This window comes from Dendrobates tinctorius, unplaced genomic scaffold (assembly GCF_039654945.1).
Source record: "Dendrobates tinctorius isolate UK_male_01 unplaced genomic scaffold, ASM3965494v1 ptg000086l, whole genome shotgun sequence".
Classification (NCBI taxonomy): domain Eukaryota; kingdom Metazoa; phylum Chordata; class Amphibia; order Anura; family Dendrobatidae; genus Dendrobates; species Dendrobates tinctorius.
This window is the reverse complement of record NW_027361754.1, coordinates 66205809-66222779: the sequence shown is the minus strand read 5'-3', so window position 1 is coordinate 66222779 and position 16971 is coordinate 66205809. Positions and strand designations below refer to the sequence as shown.

The 16971-nt window shown below is 48.6% G+C and overlaps 1 protein-coding gene across 5 annotated transcripts in view; it reads right to left on the bottom strand.

Moving 5' to 3' along the window:
• The window catches only part of FOXJ3 (forkhead box J3), a 90077-nt gene that overhangs the window by 47276 nt on the left and 25830 nt on the right, over positions 1-16971 (bottom strand). For 4 of the 5 annotated variants that reach the window (XM_073585533.1, XM_073585535.1, XM_073585537.1 and 1 more), the window contains exon 2: positions 7911-7977. The exons of the other annotated variant lie outside the window; for it this stretch is intronic. The gene's annotated coding sequence lies outside the window, so the exon portion shown is untranslated. The remainder of the gene's footprint in view (positions 1-7910; positions 7978-16971) is intronic. 5 annotated transcript variants of the gene reach the window in all.

Genomic DNA, 16971 nt, shown 5'->3' with positions numbered 1-16971 from the left:
AAAGTACCCAGATAGCTTCTTCAGGTTGTATTAACCTTTTCACGTTTGAGACCTTTCTGCATTTACGATTAGCTGAAAAGTCTCGGGCTCCCATTTTAACATACAAAAAAGAAAAGAAAATATTGATCCTACGTTTTGCACACCTGAAGTGTCCTACAAATCAGACGCAATAGCAGAAATGGATCAAAGCTGTTCAAATTGAGGTCTGGCCTAGGGGCCCCGGTCATTGTTTAGGGCTGTAGCTTGGGGACTCGCCCCACAATTGCTTAGGGCTGCAGCCTGGGCCCACACCCACTGACATTGTTTAGGAAGGGGGCCTAGCCCCCTTCCCCCGTCAACATTGTTTAGGGATGCGGCCATTCTGAAATGTGCAGGTCAATTTACTGCTTATTAGAATATGCAACCCTTCTTGAGATATTAACACTTATTTACAGCTCGCTACCTAGGAGAGCGACCGCCGCTGTTGTTTAGCTTGTAAGCTGGAAGGGCTTCAAGAGGTATCAACAGCAATCAAAAACAGCTTCAAAACAGTGCTTACAAGCGCAATAGAAAACAGCGTGCATTTACGGCACATGCTCTACTGTCTAGAAGCGGTGGTCGGTCTCCAAGGCAACAAGCAGTAAACATACGTGCTACTATCTTGAGATCAGCTAGAAGTTTCAACAAACGGCAAATTGCAAAATTGCTTGTATTTATAAGCACCATCAGACAGTCCCAAGTATGAAGGTGGGAAAAATCTTTTAAGGACCATTATCAGTAGCACATCCCAGGCAGGAGGGGATGTGCCACAATGCAAAAACATAAAAATTTGATTAAAACTTGTTTGATCAGCTGCTATCTGGGCCGGTTTCCACGTGGAAAAGACGTCCCTACAAAAGTTAATTTGATGGTGATCACAGCCCATATGAACGGGTGTTTTTAAAACAAATCTGATTGGTGGATTTCTGACCACTGATTATGAGAACCGGGGGATTTGCATAAAAGTGCATAGACGTACGCCACAAAAATTAAAGAGGGTTGTCGAGGTTGGGAAAGACTTCAGAGCTCTCTTTTAAAAACAACATCTCTTAAACCAGTCAAATAAAGGTCGGGGGCGAGTCCTGGGGAGGAGAGAGTCGAGACCGGAGCTCTTTGTTACACTGTATTACACTGTATAATTACGTATTTATGTTACACTGACCTGTGTTGCACATTTGTGCTATTGTTGTATTATAATATTCTCAATAAAAACAAATAATAAAAAAAAAAAAAAAAAAAAAAAAAAAAAAAAAAAGTCTCACCTGGTCAGATCATACAGAGCTGAGATGCAGAACCAGACGCAAACTGTGGAGATGTGTGGCACTGATTTTTGGGAAGAAAGCAGTTACATTTAAAAAAAAAAAAAAAACGACTATTCAAGGGCTCTCCCGTAAAAACTGGCCTAAATCCAGAGCTAGTACTTCAACCGTATTATGTATTTAAAATATTTCAGTGATCTCCAGATCATGTTTTTGAGCTAATTCCTAGCTGCAGGGGGATAGAACGAGGGCGGGATTCCAAAAAAGGAGAAGCAAATTGATATTTATCAGCTCACAGTAATTACACTGAAATATTTTGCAGACCTCTCCTGGGGGGACCCGAGAGCCGAGCGAGGAATAATATCATGTACTTGCCCACAGGTATATTCAGTGGTTTCCCACAGAACAAGCCTCCCACATGACCATAATACTCATCTACATTATTAACTACAATTCCTCATTAAAATTGCATTTTGTAATGTAAAGTGGCCCAGAAGCTGCTCGCTTGCCGAATATTCTTATTAATGCTCCAACGGGACATGATGCTGATGTCTCCGGGAGACGTATAGTATGGGAAGCTATAAAGTTTAGTGCAAAGGAGAAAAGAAGCCGCTGGACGAAAACAGCAGAGAAAGGAGATTCGGGTTTTTCTCCCCCCCCAAAAAGAGCTGCGCCCCGTCACATCACCAGAACCTAATTTTCATAGAGGGGGTCGACTATAGACAACCACATGGAGGACCCACATATAGAGAGCATTACAGTAAGTAAAGTCCATGTGTAATGCTTCATTTCCCCCCCCAAGGTGGCGCAGCAGGGAGAATAAGCACTTACAGATGTGCCCCCCACATACTGCATCTGATCACTTGGGGTCACCCCGTGATCAGCTTATTAGGAGAGGACTCTTCTACTAAATAGCGACTGTCCCAAAGCAGAAAACCTCTTTTAGACTGCCTTGAAACAAACCAGGCCACTACTAACAGTATAAACTTCGTATGTGTTCACCATGAGATTTTTTTTATCCGAGTTATCGAAGCAGAAACTCTCCAACTCACCTATCAAAGCTTGTGGGTTTTGGAGAGTTTCTGAACCGAAAACTCGGCAAAGAAAAAAGTGTGAACACACCGTTACACTAAAAGGGTTTCCCATCTCCAAAATCCTATCCAAATATGCAGTAGGAATAATAAAAATATTAGCAAATATTTCAGATTAAAAATATAGTATAGTTTTTCTGATTCGCTATGTCTCTTTCCTCATGGGAACGCATTGCAGGTCCTTAGGTATCCATGGTTACAACCACCAATATAGAGGCAGTAAGTTAGGTTAGTTAGCTAGTTGCATTGTAACCATGGATACCTAAGATCCTGCAATGCCTGCACATGAGGAAAGAGACATAGCTAATCAGAAAAACTATACTACATTTCTAATTGGCGGTATTTGCTAATATTGTTACTCCTACTACGTATTGGGATAGGATCTTGGAGCTGGAAATACCTTTTTAAGTAATAAATGTATCAGTGGCTCTTGCTGGATGATAAATTTGCAGTATCTTTTGATAGGTGGTGTAACGTTACCCCAAAGTATTTGTTGCCCCTTTTTTTAAGCAACTTTTGAACACAATGTTGCATTTTAACCCCTTCATGACTCAGGCTATTTTGACCTTAATGACCTGGCCATTTCTTGCAATTCTGACCAGTGTCCCTTTATGAGGTAATAACTCAGGAACGCTTCAACGCATCCTAGCGATTCTGAGTTTGTTTTTTCGTGACATATTGGGCTTCATGTTAGTGATAAATTTAGGTCGATAAATTTTGCGTTTATTTGTGAAAAAAATGGAAATTTGGCGAAAATTTCGCAATTTTCAAATTTTGAATTTTTATTCTGTTAAACCAGAGAAGTATGTGACACAAAATAGTTATTAAATAACATTTCCCACATGTCTACTTTACATCAGCACAATTTTGGAAACAAAATTTTTTTTTGTTGGGAAGTTATAAGGGTTAAAAGTTGACCAGCGATTTCTCATTTTTACAACAAAATTTACAAAACCATTTTTTTTTTTTTTTTTTTAGGGACCACCTCACATTTGAAGTCACTTTGAGGGGTCTATATGGCAGAAAATACCTAATAGTGACACCATCCTAAAAACTGCACCCCTCAAGCTACTCAAAACTACATTCAAGAAGATTATTAACCCTTCAGGTGCTTCACAGGAACTAAAGCAACGTGGAAGGAAAAAATGGACATTTTAATTTTTCCAACAAAAATTTTATTTTAGCATCAATTTTTTCATTTTCACGTGGGTAACAAAATAAAATGGATCCTAAAATTTGTTGGGCAATTTCTCCTGAGTACAACGATACCTCATATGTGGTCATAAACCACTGTTTGTGCGCACGGCAGGGCTCGGAAGAGAAGGAGCGCCATTTGACTTTTTGAATGGAAAATATGCTGGAATATTTAGCAGTTGCCATGTCGTTTTTTGGAGAGCCCCTGAGTGCCTAAACATTGGAGCTCCCCCACAAGTGACCCCATTTTGGAAACTAGACCCTCCAAGGAACTTATCTAGATGCATAATGAGCAATTTCAACCCCCAAGTGCTTCACAAATTGATCCGTAAAAGAAAAAAAAGTACTTTTTTTCCACAAAAATTTTCTTTTAGCCTCAGTTTTTTCATTTTCACATGAGCAACAGGATAAACTGGATCCTAAAATTTGTTGGGCAATTTCTCCTGAGTACACCAATACCTCATATGTGGTCATAAACCACTGTTTGGGCGCACGGCAGGGCCCGGAAGGGAAGGAGCGCTATTTGACTTTTTGAATGGAGAATTAACTCCAATCGTTAGCGGACACCATGTCGTGTTTGGAGAGCCCCTGTGTGCCTAAACTTTGGAGCTCCCCCACAAATGACCCCTCTTCTCCTTGCACACTGCCCCTATTGGTCAAACAATCAGTAGATTTGGTTTCCAGTACCATCTCTATGCTGATGACAGTGACACCCAATTATGCGCTTCTTCTCCTGACATCACGTCAGCCTTTCTAGAAAACACCGGCGATTGTCTAAATGCTGTGTCTAAGGCCTCTTTCACACATCAGTTTTTTGCCTTCAGGCGCGATCCGGCTTTTTTTGGAAAAAACGGATCCGGCAAAATGCAATGCCGGATCCGTTTTTTCCCCATTGACTTGCATTAGCGCCGGATCGCGCCGGATGGCATTGCGTTTCATCCGTTTTTTGCCGGATCCGGCAACTTGTCTCATTCCGGCGTCTTGAAAAAACGTCTACTGTAACGTTTTTTGTCTCCGGCGAAAAAGCCGGAAGCGCCGGATCCGGCGCTTCCAGCTTTTTGCTACAATGAAAGTCTATGGGCGCCGGAATGCGCCGGATCCAGAAAAAGACGGATCCAGCAACCGGATCCGGTTTTTTTAAGTCTGCGCATGCTCAGATCCAATTGGCCAGCCGCCAGGAACAGAGACGGATCCAGCAAAAAAACGGATCCGTTTCTACAGTTCTCCAAAATTTATGCCGGATCCGTTTTTTCTAAAAAAAGCCGGATCCTGCCTGACGGCAAAAAACTGATGTGTGAAAGTAGCCTAATATCATGTCCTCACTATATCTGAAACTGAACGTGTCAAAGACTGAACTCCTGGGGTTTCCTCCCTCTACTAATGTACCTATACCCGACATTGCCATTTCTGTGTGTGGTTCCACTATTACTCCCCAGCAACAGGCCCGCTGTCTTGGGGTCATACTTGATTCCGAGCTTTCCTTTGCCCCCCACATTCGATCACTGGCTTGCTCTTGTCATCTGCACCTCAAAAACATTTCTAGAATTCGACCTTTTCTTACTTTTGACTCTGCAAAAGCTCTTACTGTTTCTCTTATTCATTCTCGTCTCGACTATTGTAACTCTCTTCTAATCGGTCTCCCTCTTACCAAACTCTCCCCTCTCCAATCTGTCTTGAATGCTGCAGCCAGGATCATATTCCTCACCAATCGTTACACCGATGCCTCTACCTTGTGCCAGTCATTACACTGGCTACCCATCCACTCCAGAATTCAGTATAAACTTATTACCCTCACCCACAAAGCCCTCCATGACTCAGCACCACCCTACATCGCCTCCCTTGTTTCAGTATACCACCCTACCCGCGCCCTCCGTTCTGCTGATGACCTGAGGTTAGCATCCTCAATAGTCAGAACCTGCCACTCCCGTCTCCAAGACTTTACACGTGCCGCGCCAATTCTTTGGAATGCACTTCCCAGGTCAATACGATTAGTCCCCAATCCCCACAATTTTAAGCGTGCCCTGAAAACGCATTTATTCAGACTGGCCTATCGCCTCAACACATTAACCTAATCTATCTCTGTGTGGCACAGCCAAAAGTTTTACCATAACCAGATTTCCCGCATCATGTTCCCACATGCATCCATTAGCCCTCTGTGTCTGTACTGTTACACACTTAACATTATGGCTGGTCCATACAATCAGGGCAACTGTTACCACCCACCTTTCATGTCTACCTCTTTCCTCATAGACTGTAAGCTTGCGAGCAGGGCCCTCTTTCCTCTTGGTATTTGTTATAATCTGTGTGATTATTGCTATGCTGTAATGTCTATTGTCTGTACAAATCCCCTCTGAAATGTAAAGTGCTGCGGAATATGTCGGCGCTATAAAAATAAAATTTATTATTATTATTATTATTATTATTTTGGAAACTAGACCCCCTAAGGAGCTTATCTAGATGTGTGGTGAGCACTCTGAACCCCCTAGTGCTTCACAGAATTTTATAACGCAGAACCGTGAAAATAAAATAAAAAATTTTTTCCCTCAAAAAATGATTTTTAGCCCACTATTTTTTTATTTTTACAAGGGTAACAGGATAAATTGGACCCCAAAAGTTGTTGTCCAGTTTGTCCTGAGTACGCTGGTACCCCATATGTTGGGGGGGCGACCACTGTTTGGGCACACGTTGGGGCTCGGAAGGGAAGTAGTGAGGTTTTCAAATGTTGACTTGATGGAATGGTCTGCAAGCGTCATGTTACGTTTGCAGAGCCCCTGATGTACCTAAACAGTGGAAACCCCCCACAAGTGACCCCATTTTGGAAACTAGACCACCCAAGGAACTAATCTAGATGTGTGGTGAGCACGCTGAACCCCCAAGTGCTTCACAGAAGTTTATAACGTAGAGTCGTGAAAATAAAAAATAATTTTTTCTCCACAAAAATTATTTTTTTAGCTACCAATTTTTAATTTTCCCAAGGGTAACAGGAGAAATTAGACCCCCAAAGTTGTTGTGCAATTTTTCCTGAGTACACCGATACCCCGTATGTGGGGGTAAACCACTGTTTGGGCACACGTCGGGGCTCGGAATGGAGGCAGCACTGTTCCGACTTTTTGAATGCAAAATTGGCTGGAATAAATGGTGGCGCCATGTCGTGTTTGGAGACGCCATGATGTGCCTAAACAGTGGAAACCCCTCAATTCTAACTCCAATCCTAACCCCAACACACCCCTAACCCTAATCGCAACTCTAATCATAACCCTAACCACAACCCTAACCCCAACACACCCCTAACCCTAATCCCAACCTTAATCATAACCACAACACACCCCTAACCCTAATCCCAACTCTAACCCTAATCACAAACCTAACCCTAATCCCAACCCCAACCCACCCCTAACCCTAATCTTAACCCTAACCCTTGCCCTAACCCTAGCCCTATTTCTAACCCTAATTGAAAAATAAAAATATTTTATTATTTGTCCCTATGGGGGGTGATAAGGGGGGCGGTGATTTACTTTTTTTTTCATCTTGATCACTGTGAGAGTTTATAACAGTGATCAAAATAAAAAAAAATGAATCTGCAACCGGGCGCACTGCGCATGCGCTCGCCATTTTCCAAGATGGCGGCGCCCATGGACCGGGACGGGGACAGCGGGACGGCCATGGGGGGGGGAGCGGAGGGAAGGGGGGCAGAAAGTGACAGCGGCGGCCGATCGCCGGGGGGGGGGGGGGGGGTGGTTATCTTAGTGTCTCCAGCCATGTCCGATGCTATTTCAGCATCGGCCATGGCTGGATTGTAATAGTTCATCAAATTTCATTGATGAAATATTACTATCGCTCTGATTGGCTGTTTCACTTTCAATAGCCAGTCAGAGCGATCGTAGCCATGGGGGGGGGGCTAAGCCACCCCCCGTGGTGAAGCACAAAGGGTCCTGTCACTGCGGGTCGGGTGACCTTTCCGTTACCCCGGTCACCCCGCAGGGGGGCTTTGAAGTCATGACACAGCATATGCATCATGGGTCGGATTGGCACCGACTTTCATGACGCATACGCTGTGTCACAGGTCAGGAAGGGGTTAAAGGGGCTGTTAACCATTTCCCTTTATTAATATCCCCATATTTTTGGTGCAGATGGCGCCTATTTTACGGGGTTCCACAAATAATCTAACGTGCCAGTGACATCCTTTATAAAAAGGTAGCGCTGAATTTTAACCAGTCTAATATTTCGGCAGCGCATGCTGGGAGGCAAGAGCGTTACAAGATCTGGAGAGCCAAAGGTCACAAAGCGCCAGACTGCCAATAATGAGATATGGCGGGGTACACTGTGGAAATGAAGGAAGAGACCTCACCTCGTGTGTGATGGCACAAATGTGTAGCGCCGTTCATGTAAACCCATCTGGACAGGAAGTCAGCCAGCTGAAAAAACAAACGGGGAACACATCAGTGTGGGCAGAGGTTACCTGACAAGGTGACGTCACAGGCAAGCATCACCCCTTGTCAACATTTCATCTAAAGAGAACACCGAGATCGCCTCCGCCATTACATCCACCATAGAGAGAGGGAAACCACAAGTGGTATGTCCAACGTTGGGCGGCTTTAGTCTGCTAGGTTTCCCAGCGCTGGTGAATGACAGTGGAAGGTTGCATTCAATGATGTAGGGAAGGGTGACTAATACTGTACTTCAGCAATGCATGTAGCTTTTCATGCTTTCTGTTTCATGAAAGTTTTTGCCACTCTATAACATTTTTAATTCCTTGTCATTTGCAAGATCTGTTTCCCAGGCAGAGGCGCAAAGAGAGAGAGAGAGGCGCAAAGAGAGAGGCAGAGGCGCAAAGAGAGAGGCAGAGGCGCAGAGAGAGGCAGAGGCGCAAAGAGAGAGGCAGAGGCAGAAAGAGAGGCAGAGGCGCAAAGAGAGAGGCAGAGGCAGAAAGAGAGGCAGAAAGAGAGGCAGAGGCCCAAAAAGATAGAGGCAGAGGCAGAGGCCCAAAGAGAGAGCGAGAGGCAGAGGCCCAAAGAGAGAGCGAGAGGCAGAGGCCCAAAGAGAGAGCGAGAGGCAGAGGCCCAAAGAGAGAGCGAGAGGCAGAGGCCCAAAGAGAGAGCGAGAGGCAGAGGCCCAAAGAGAGAGCGAGAGGCAGAGGCCCAAAGAGAGAGCGAGAGGCAGAGGCCCAAAGAGAGAGCGAGAGGCAGAGGCCCAAAGAGAGAGCGAGAGGCAGAGGCCCAAAGAGAGAGCGAGAGGCAGAGGCCCAAAGAGAGAGCGAGAGGCAGAGGCCCAAAGAGAGAGCGAGAGGCAGAGGCCCAAAGAGAGAGCGAGAGGCAGAGGCCCAAAGAGAGAGCGAGAGGCAGAGGCCCAAAGAGAGAGCGAGAGGCAGAGGCCCAAAGAGAGAGCGAGAGGCAGAGGCCCAAAGAGAGAGCGAGAGGCAGAGGCCCAAAGAGAGAGCGAGAGGCAGAGGCCCAAAGAGAGAGCGAGAGGCAGAGGCCCAAAGAGAGAGCGAGAGGCAGAGGCCCAAAGAGAGAGCGAGAGGCAGAGGCCCAAAGAGAGAGCGAGAGGCAGAGGCCCAAAGAGAGAGCGAGAGGCAGAGGCCCAAAGAGAGAGCGAGAGGCAGAGGCCCAAAGAGAGAGCGAGAGGCAGAGGCCCAAAGAGAGAGCGAGAGGCAGAGGCCCAAAGAGAGAGCGAGAGGCAGAGGCCCAAAGAGAGAGCGAGAGGCAGAGGCCCAAAGAGAGAGCGAGAGGCAGAGGCCCAAAGAGAGAGCGAGAGGCAGAGGCCCAAAGAGAGAGCGAGAGGCAGAGGCCCAAAGAGAGAGCGAGAGGCAGAGGCCCAAAGAGAGAGCGAGAGGCAGAGGCCCAAAGAGAGAGCGAGAGGCAGAGGCCCAAAGAGAGAGCGAGAGGCAGAGGCCCAAAGAGAGAGCGAGAGGCAGAGGCCCAAAGAGAGAGAGAGAGAAAGAGGCAGAGGTGCAAAGAGAGAAAGAGGCAGAGGTGCAAAGAGAGAGAGAGAGAGAAAGAAAGGCAGAGGTGCAAAGAGAGAGAGAAAGAAAGAAAGAAAGAAAAAAAGAAAGAAAGAAAGAAAGAAAGAAAAAAAGAAAGAAAGAAAAAAAGAAAGAAAGAAAGAAAGAAAAAAAGAAAGAAAAAAAGAAAGAAAAGAAAGAAAAAAAGAAAGAAAGAAAGAAAGAAAGAAAAAAAGAAAGAAAGAAAAAAAGAAAGAAAGAAAGAAAGAAAAAAGAAAGAAAGAAAAAAAGAAAGAAAGAAAGAAAGAAAGAAAGAAAGAAAAGAAGCAGAGGTGCAAAGAGAGAGAGAGAGAAAGAGGCAGAGGTGCAAAGAGAGAGAGAGAGAAAGAGGCAGAGGTGCAGAGAGAGAGATAGGCAGAGGTGCAAAGAGTGAGAAAGAAAGAGGCAGAGGCGCAAAGAGAGGCAGAGGCACAAAGAGGAAGAAAGAGGCAGAGGCGCAAAGAGAGGCAGAGGCACAAAGAGGAAGAGGCAGAGGCGCAAAGAGAGAGGCAGAGGCACAAAGGAAGAAAGAGAGGCGGAGGAGCAAAGAGAAAGAAAGACAGGTGCAAAGAGAGAAAGAAAGAGGCAGAGGTGCAAAGAGAGAAAGAAAGAGGCAGAGGTGCCAAGAGAGAAAGAAAGAGGCAGAGGTGCAAAGAGGGAGAGAGAGGCAGAGGTGCAAAGAGGGAGAGAGAGGCACAGGCGCAAAGAGACGGAGAGAAAGAAGAGGCAGAGGTGCAAAGAGGGAGAGAGAGGTACAGGCGCAAAGTGAGAGGCAGTGGGGCAAAGAGAGAGGCAGAGGCGCAAAGAGAGAGAGAGTAAGAGGCAGAGGTGGTAAGAGGCAGAGGTGCAAAGAGGCAGAGGTGAAAAGAGAGAGAGAGTAAGAGGCAGAGGTGCAAAGAGAAAGAGGCACATATATGCATATGATGTTTAAAAGGTCCATCCTTGGAGTATGGCCGCAGCTAGTCTCCTTCTCCCCAATATATACACTTGGCCAAGCAGAGCATGCACGTGTATCAGGTAGTCTGTCAGTCACATAACATTCATTTGTAGGGAAAAGAGCTTGCTGTACCACTGACGGCCACAACATGATGTAGCGAGCCGCCGCACCTTTTATCAGCTGATCAGTAATGGTGAAGGAAGTCCGATTCCAACCAACCTGATACTGATGACTTATCCCAGTGACAGGTCATCAATAGTAAAAGTCCTGGAAATCCCTTTTATCCAAAAGAAATTCACATGGAGGAGAACGATCCTTTTTCAAAACTTTTTCTTAGTTTTTATGGCAAGAATAGCAAATGAAGTCCCAACAAGCCCCAATGTAAGTTGATGTACCATAGGTCACATTTCCAATCCAAAGCCCAGGATCTTCTACCATACACTAATATAAACCGGGCCTAAAGACGTGCAGGTCCAAGCTTTCTGCTCAGGTCACAATGGTGACTCTTTACCCGACAGATTTTGCCCAGTTTTGTATTGCATCCCATTGGCTTCTCAGTCTCCGTTTCCCGTGATCAGAATCAATCTCATTATTACTAGAAGAAATAAATGTACAATTCTGACTGAACCGAAAATTCTCATAAAACTCGATTACACAATGGACGTGCGAAACTTATCATCCAGAGGGGGTTTCCAGAAGAATTTACAGCTCTGCGCACTCCCACAGCCATCACTTCTTATGTACACTCATGGAGGATGAAGCATTCTGCGGCTTTTCTTTAATACCTGGGTATTTTCTTATTCCTGTCACCCAGACAGCGAATAGACACGGCTTACACTAAATTTGCCCGTATGAAGCTTTCTGTGGAATTTGGAGACGTTCCTGGGCTGAGTATCTGATTAACCTGCAGAACAAAGGCCGCGATCAGACACTAAAAGTGTCATTATTATCAAGAGATAGGGGCTTAATGCACCTTCAGTTTGGGATGACTGACTCTCTTTAGGGTCCTGCAATTTGACACGGAACTTGTACAGCGGGACACTGCCCCTATGGCTCAGTACTAGTGAATGTAGATAGTCCGTGTAATGACGTAAAGAATAACCTTATGGCCCCCATAACCGGCATCTAACGAAATACAACAAGTTTTTACCTTACAGAGTCAATATGAAAATCAGGGACTTACAATAGGTATACCGTGGCTCCGTATACTTTAAGGGGTCTGTAACGCAGATTTGTACAACCAATTCAGCGCTGTGAAAAACGCTGCTCAAATAGATAAGAGCAAAGTACGCTAAATCTGTAGGACCATCCCATGTGCCTTGGATTGTGGCGACCATGCCCTCTAGCATAAGTATAATAGGGCACAGGAGAGGCCACCGCCAGTACCGTATAATGGGGCACAGGAGAGGCCACCGCCAGTACCGTATAATGGGGCACAGGAGAGGCCACCGCCAGTACCGTATAATGGGGCACAGGAGAGGCCACCGCCAGTACCGTATAATGGGGCACAGGAGAGGCCACCGCCAGTACCGTATAATGGGGCACAGGAGAGGCCACCGCCAGTACCGTATAATGGGGCACAGGAGAGGCCACCGCCAGTACCGTATAATGGGGCACAGGAGAGGCCACCGCCAGTACCGTATAATGGGGCACAGGAGAGGCCACCCCCAGTACCGTATAATGGGGCACAGGAGAGGCCACCGCCAGTACCGTATAATGGGGCACAGGAGAGGCCACCGCCAGTACCGTATAATGGGGCACAGGAGAGGCAACCCCCAGTACCGTATAATGGGGCACAGGAGAGGCCACCGCCAGTACCGTATAATGGGGCACAGGAGAGACCACCGCCAGTATCGTATAATGGGGCACAGGAGAGACCACCGCCAGTATCGTATAATGGGGCACAGGAGAGACCACCGCCAGTATCGCATAATGGGGCACAGGAGAGGTCACCGCCAGTACTATATAATGGGGCACAGGAGAGGCCACCGCCAGTATCGCATAATGGGGAACAGGAGAGGTCACCGCCAGTACTATATAATGGGGCACAGGAGAGACCACCGCCAGTACCGTATAATGGGGCACAGGAGAGGCCACCGCCAGTACCGTATAATGGGGCACAGGAGAGGCCACCGCCAGTACCGTATAATGGGGCACAGGAGAGGCCACCGCCAGTACCGTATAATGGGGCACAGGAGAGGCCACCGCCAGTACCGTATAATGGGGCACAGGAGAGGCCACCGCCAGTACCGTATAATGGGGCACAGGAGAGGCCACCGCCAGTACCGTATAATGGGGCACAGGAGAGGCCACCGCCAGTACCGTATAATGGGGCACAGGAGAGGCCACCGCCAGTACCGTATAATGGGGCACAGGAGAGGCCACCGCCAGTACCGTATAATGGGGCACAGGAGAGGCCACCGCCAGTACCGTATAATGGGGCACAGGAGAGGCCACCGCCAGTACCGTATAATGGGGCACAGGAGAGGCCACCGCCAGTACCGTATAATGGGGCACAGGAGAGGCCACCGCCAGTACCGTATAATGGGGCACAGGACAGGCCACCGCCAGTACCGTATAATGGGGCACAGGACAGGCCACCGCCAGTACCGTATAATGGGGCACAGGACAGGCCACCGCCAGTACCGTATAATGGGGCACAGGACAGGCCACCGCCAGTACCGTATAATGGGGCACAGGACAGGCCACCGCCAGTACCGTATAATGGGGCACAGGACAGGCCACCGCCAGTACCGTATAATGGGGCACAGGACAGGCCACCGCCAGTACCGTATAATGGGGCACAGGACAGGCCACCGCCAGTACCGTATAATGGGGCACAGGACAGGCCACCGCCAGTACCGTATAATGGGGCACAGGACAGGCCACCGCCAGTACCGTATAATGGGGCACAGGACAGGCCACCGCCAGTACCGTATAATGGGGCACAGGACAGGCCACCGCCAGTACCGTATAATGGGGCACAGGACAGGTCACCGCCAGTACCGTATTATGGGGCACAGGACAGGTCACCGCCAGTACCGTATAATGGGGCGCAGGACAGGTCACCGCAAGTACTGTATAATGGGGCGCAGGACAGGTCACCGCCAGTACCGTATAATGGGGCGCAGAACAGGTCACTGCCAGTACCGTATAATGGGGAGTACGAGAAGCCACTGCCAGTACCGCATAATGGGGCTCAGGAAAGGCCTCAAAAAGTACCGTATAATGGGGTGCAGGAGAAGTCACTGCCAGTACCACATAACGGGGCACAGGAAAGGTCACTGCCAGTATCATATAATGGGGTGTAGGAGAGGCCACCCCCAGTACCGTATAATGGGGCGTAGGAGAGGCCACCCCCAGTACCGTATAATGGGGCGTAGGAGAGGCCACAGCCAGTACCGTATAATGGGGTGCAGGAATGGTCACTGCCAGTATCATATAATGGGGCGCCAGAAATGTCACTGCCAGTATCATAATGGGGCGCCGGAAAAGTCACTGCCAGTATTATAATGGGCACAGGAGAGTCCACCCCCAGTACCGTATGATGGGGCGAAGGAGAGGCCACCGCCAGTACGTATATTGGGGCGCAGGAGAGGCCACCACCAGAACCGTATAACGGGGCAAAAGAGATGTCACCGCCAGCACCGTATAATGGGGCAAAGGAGAGGTCACTGCCAATAACGTGTAATGGGGCACAGGAGAGGCCATGCCCAGTACCGTATAATGGGGCACAGGAGGGGTCACTGCCAGTACCGTATAATGGGGCGTAGGAGAGGCCACTGCCAGCACCGCATAATGGGGCGCAGGAGAGGCCACTGCCAGTACCGCATAATGGGGCGCAGGAGAGGCCACTGCCAGTACCGCATAATGTGGCGCAGGAGAGGCCACTGCCAGTACCGCATAATGGGGCGCAGGAGAGGCCACTGCCAGTACCGCATAATGGGGCGCAGGAGAGGCCACTGCCAGTACCGCATAATGGGGCAGAGGAAAGGTCGCTGCCAGTATCATATAATAGGGCGTAGGAGAGGCCACCCCCAGTACTGTATAATGGGGCACAGGAGAGGCCACAGCCAGTACCGTACAACAGGGGAAAGGAGATGTCACCACCAGTACCGTATAATGGGGCGCCGGATAGGTCACTGCCAGTACCATATAATGGGGCACAGGAGAGGTCACTGCCAGTACCATATAATGGGGCACAGGAGAGGTCACTGCCAGTACCATATAATGGGGCGCAGGAGAGGTCACTGCCAGTATCATATAATGGGGCGTAGGAGAGGCCACTGCCAGGACCGTATAATGGGGCGCAGGAAAGGCCACAAAAAGTACCGTATAATAGGGCGCAGGAGAGGTCACTGCCAGTACCGTATAATGGGGCGCAGGAAAGGCCACAAAAAGTACCGTATAATAGGGCGCAGGAGAGGTCACTGCCAGTACCGTATAATGGGGCGCAGGAGAGGTCACTGCCAGTATCATATAATGGAGCGTAGGAGAGGCCACCCCCAGTACTATATAATGGGGCGCAGGAGAGGCCACAGCCAGTACCGTATAACGGGGAAAGGAGATGTCACCACCAGTATAATGGGGCACAGGAGAGGTCACTGCCAGTACCGTATAATGGGGCGCAGGAGAGGTCACTGCCAGCGTCATATAATGGGGCATAGGAGAGGCCACCCCCAGTACTATATAATGGGGCGCAGGAGAGGCCACAGCCAGTACCGTATAACAGGGCAAAGGAGATGTCACCACCAGTACCGTAAAATGGGGCGCAGGAGATGCCACTGCCAGTACCGTATAATGGGGCGCAGGAGAGGCCACTGCCAGTACCGTATAATGGGGCGCAGGAGAGGCCACTGCCAGTACCGTATAATGGGGCGCAGGAGGGGTCACTGCCAGTACCGTATAATGGGACACAGGAAAGGTCACTGCCAGTATCATATAATGGGGCGCAGGAGAGGACACCCCCAGTACCGTATAATGGGGTACAGGAGAGGTCACTGCCAGTACCGTATAATGGGGCACAGGAGAGGTCACTGCCAGTACCATATAAAGGGGCACAGGAGAGGTCAATGCCAGTACCGTATAACGGGGCACAGGAGAGGTCACTGCCAGTACCGTATAACGGGGCACAGGAGAGGTCACTGCCAGTACCGTATAACGGGGCACAGGAGTGGTCACTGCCAGTACCGTATAATGGGGCACAGGAGAGGTCACTGCCAGTACCGTATAATGGGGCACAGGACAGGTCACTGTCAGCAACGTATAATTGGGCGCAGGAGAGACCACCCCCAGTACCGTATAATGGGGCACAGGAGAGGTCACTGCCAGTACCGCATAATGGGGCACAGGAGAGGTCACTGCCAGTACCGTATAATGGGGCACAGGAGAGACCACCGCCAGTACCGTATAATGGGGCACAGGACAGGTCACTGCCAGTAACGTATAATTGGGCGCAGGAGAGGTCACTGCCAGTACCGTATAATGGGGCACAGGAGAGGTCACTGCCAGTACTGTATAACAGGGGAAAGGAGATGTCACCGCCAGTACCGTATAATGGGGCACAGGAGAGGTTACTGCCAGTACCGTATAATGGGGCACAGAAGAGGTCAATGCCAGTACCGTATAATGGGGCACAGGACACGTCACTGCCAGTAACGTATAATGGGGCACAGGACACGCCACTGCCAGTAACGTATAATGGGGCACAGGAGAGGCCACCCCCAGTACAGTATAATGGGGCGCAGAAGAGGCCACCGCCAGTACCATATAATGGGGCACAGGAGAGGCCACCCCCAGGGGTCTGGTAGCAGCCTTCTCCCCCTACATCATGAGCCATGTTTGCACAGGTGAGCAGAGTTTGCATGTGATTGATAGAGCCAAGAGGAATCGCTGCAGGCCAAACATTCATTCGGGTGACAATTATTGAAGACCACCCAATTGCTATGTCCAATGTCCACCGGCAGGCAGAAGTTCTCCTCTGTGCCCATATAACTTATGGTAAACTTCCCATCGTCCTTGCCAGAAAGCAGCGCCAGACCTAATCTTTCTTACATCCTCATTCAATATGCAGCAGAATACAAATCTATTGCTTCCTGGTATCAGCTCCTTCAGGCCTGAGTGGCAGTCATGTTAGTCAACTAGGATTTATACAAAGGGGCTCAATGGGCAAATCGGTGTGCTGTTCTCAACAGCATTCGCCAGGCATAAAGGAGTGCAAGCTGATCACCACTAATCAATGGGCTGAAACTGGACCATTGGTGACAGAACTTCTACGAAAATCCCTGTTGCCAATCCCTACTGTAACTCACCCTGAAACATTTCCATAACTATAGGTTACATGTACGAGCAGCCGACGGTGGTAAGGACCACCACCACTTAGTGTAGACCCACATCCAGTATTGCGGTCCGGGCAGTTTGCGGGGGGTTATTGTAAACCTGCACATCTCGGCATGGTCATACCTGGACCTTTAAAAAGAATAAAACCTGGCA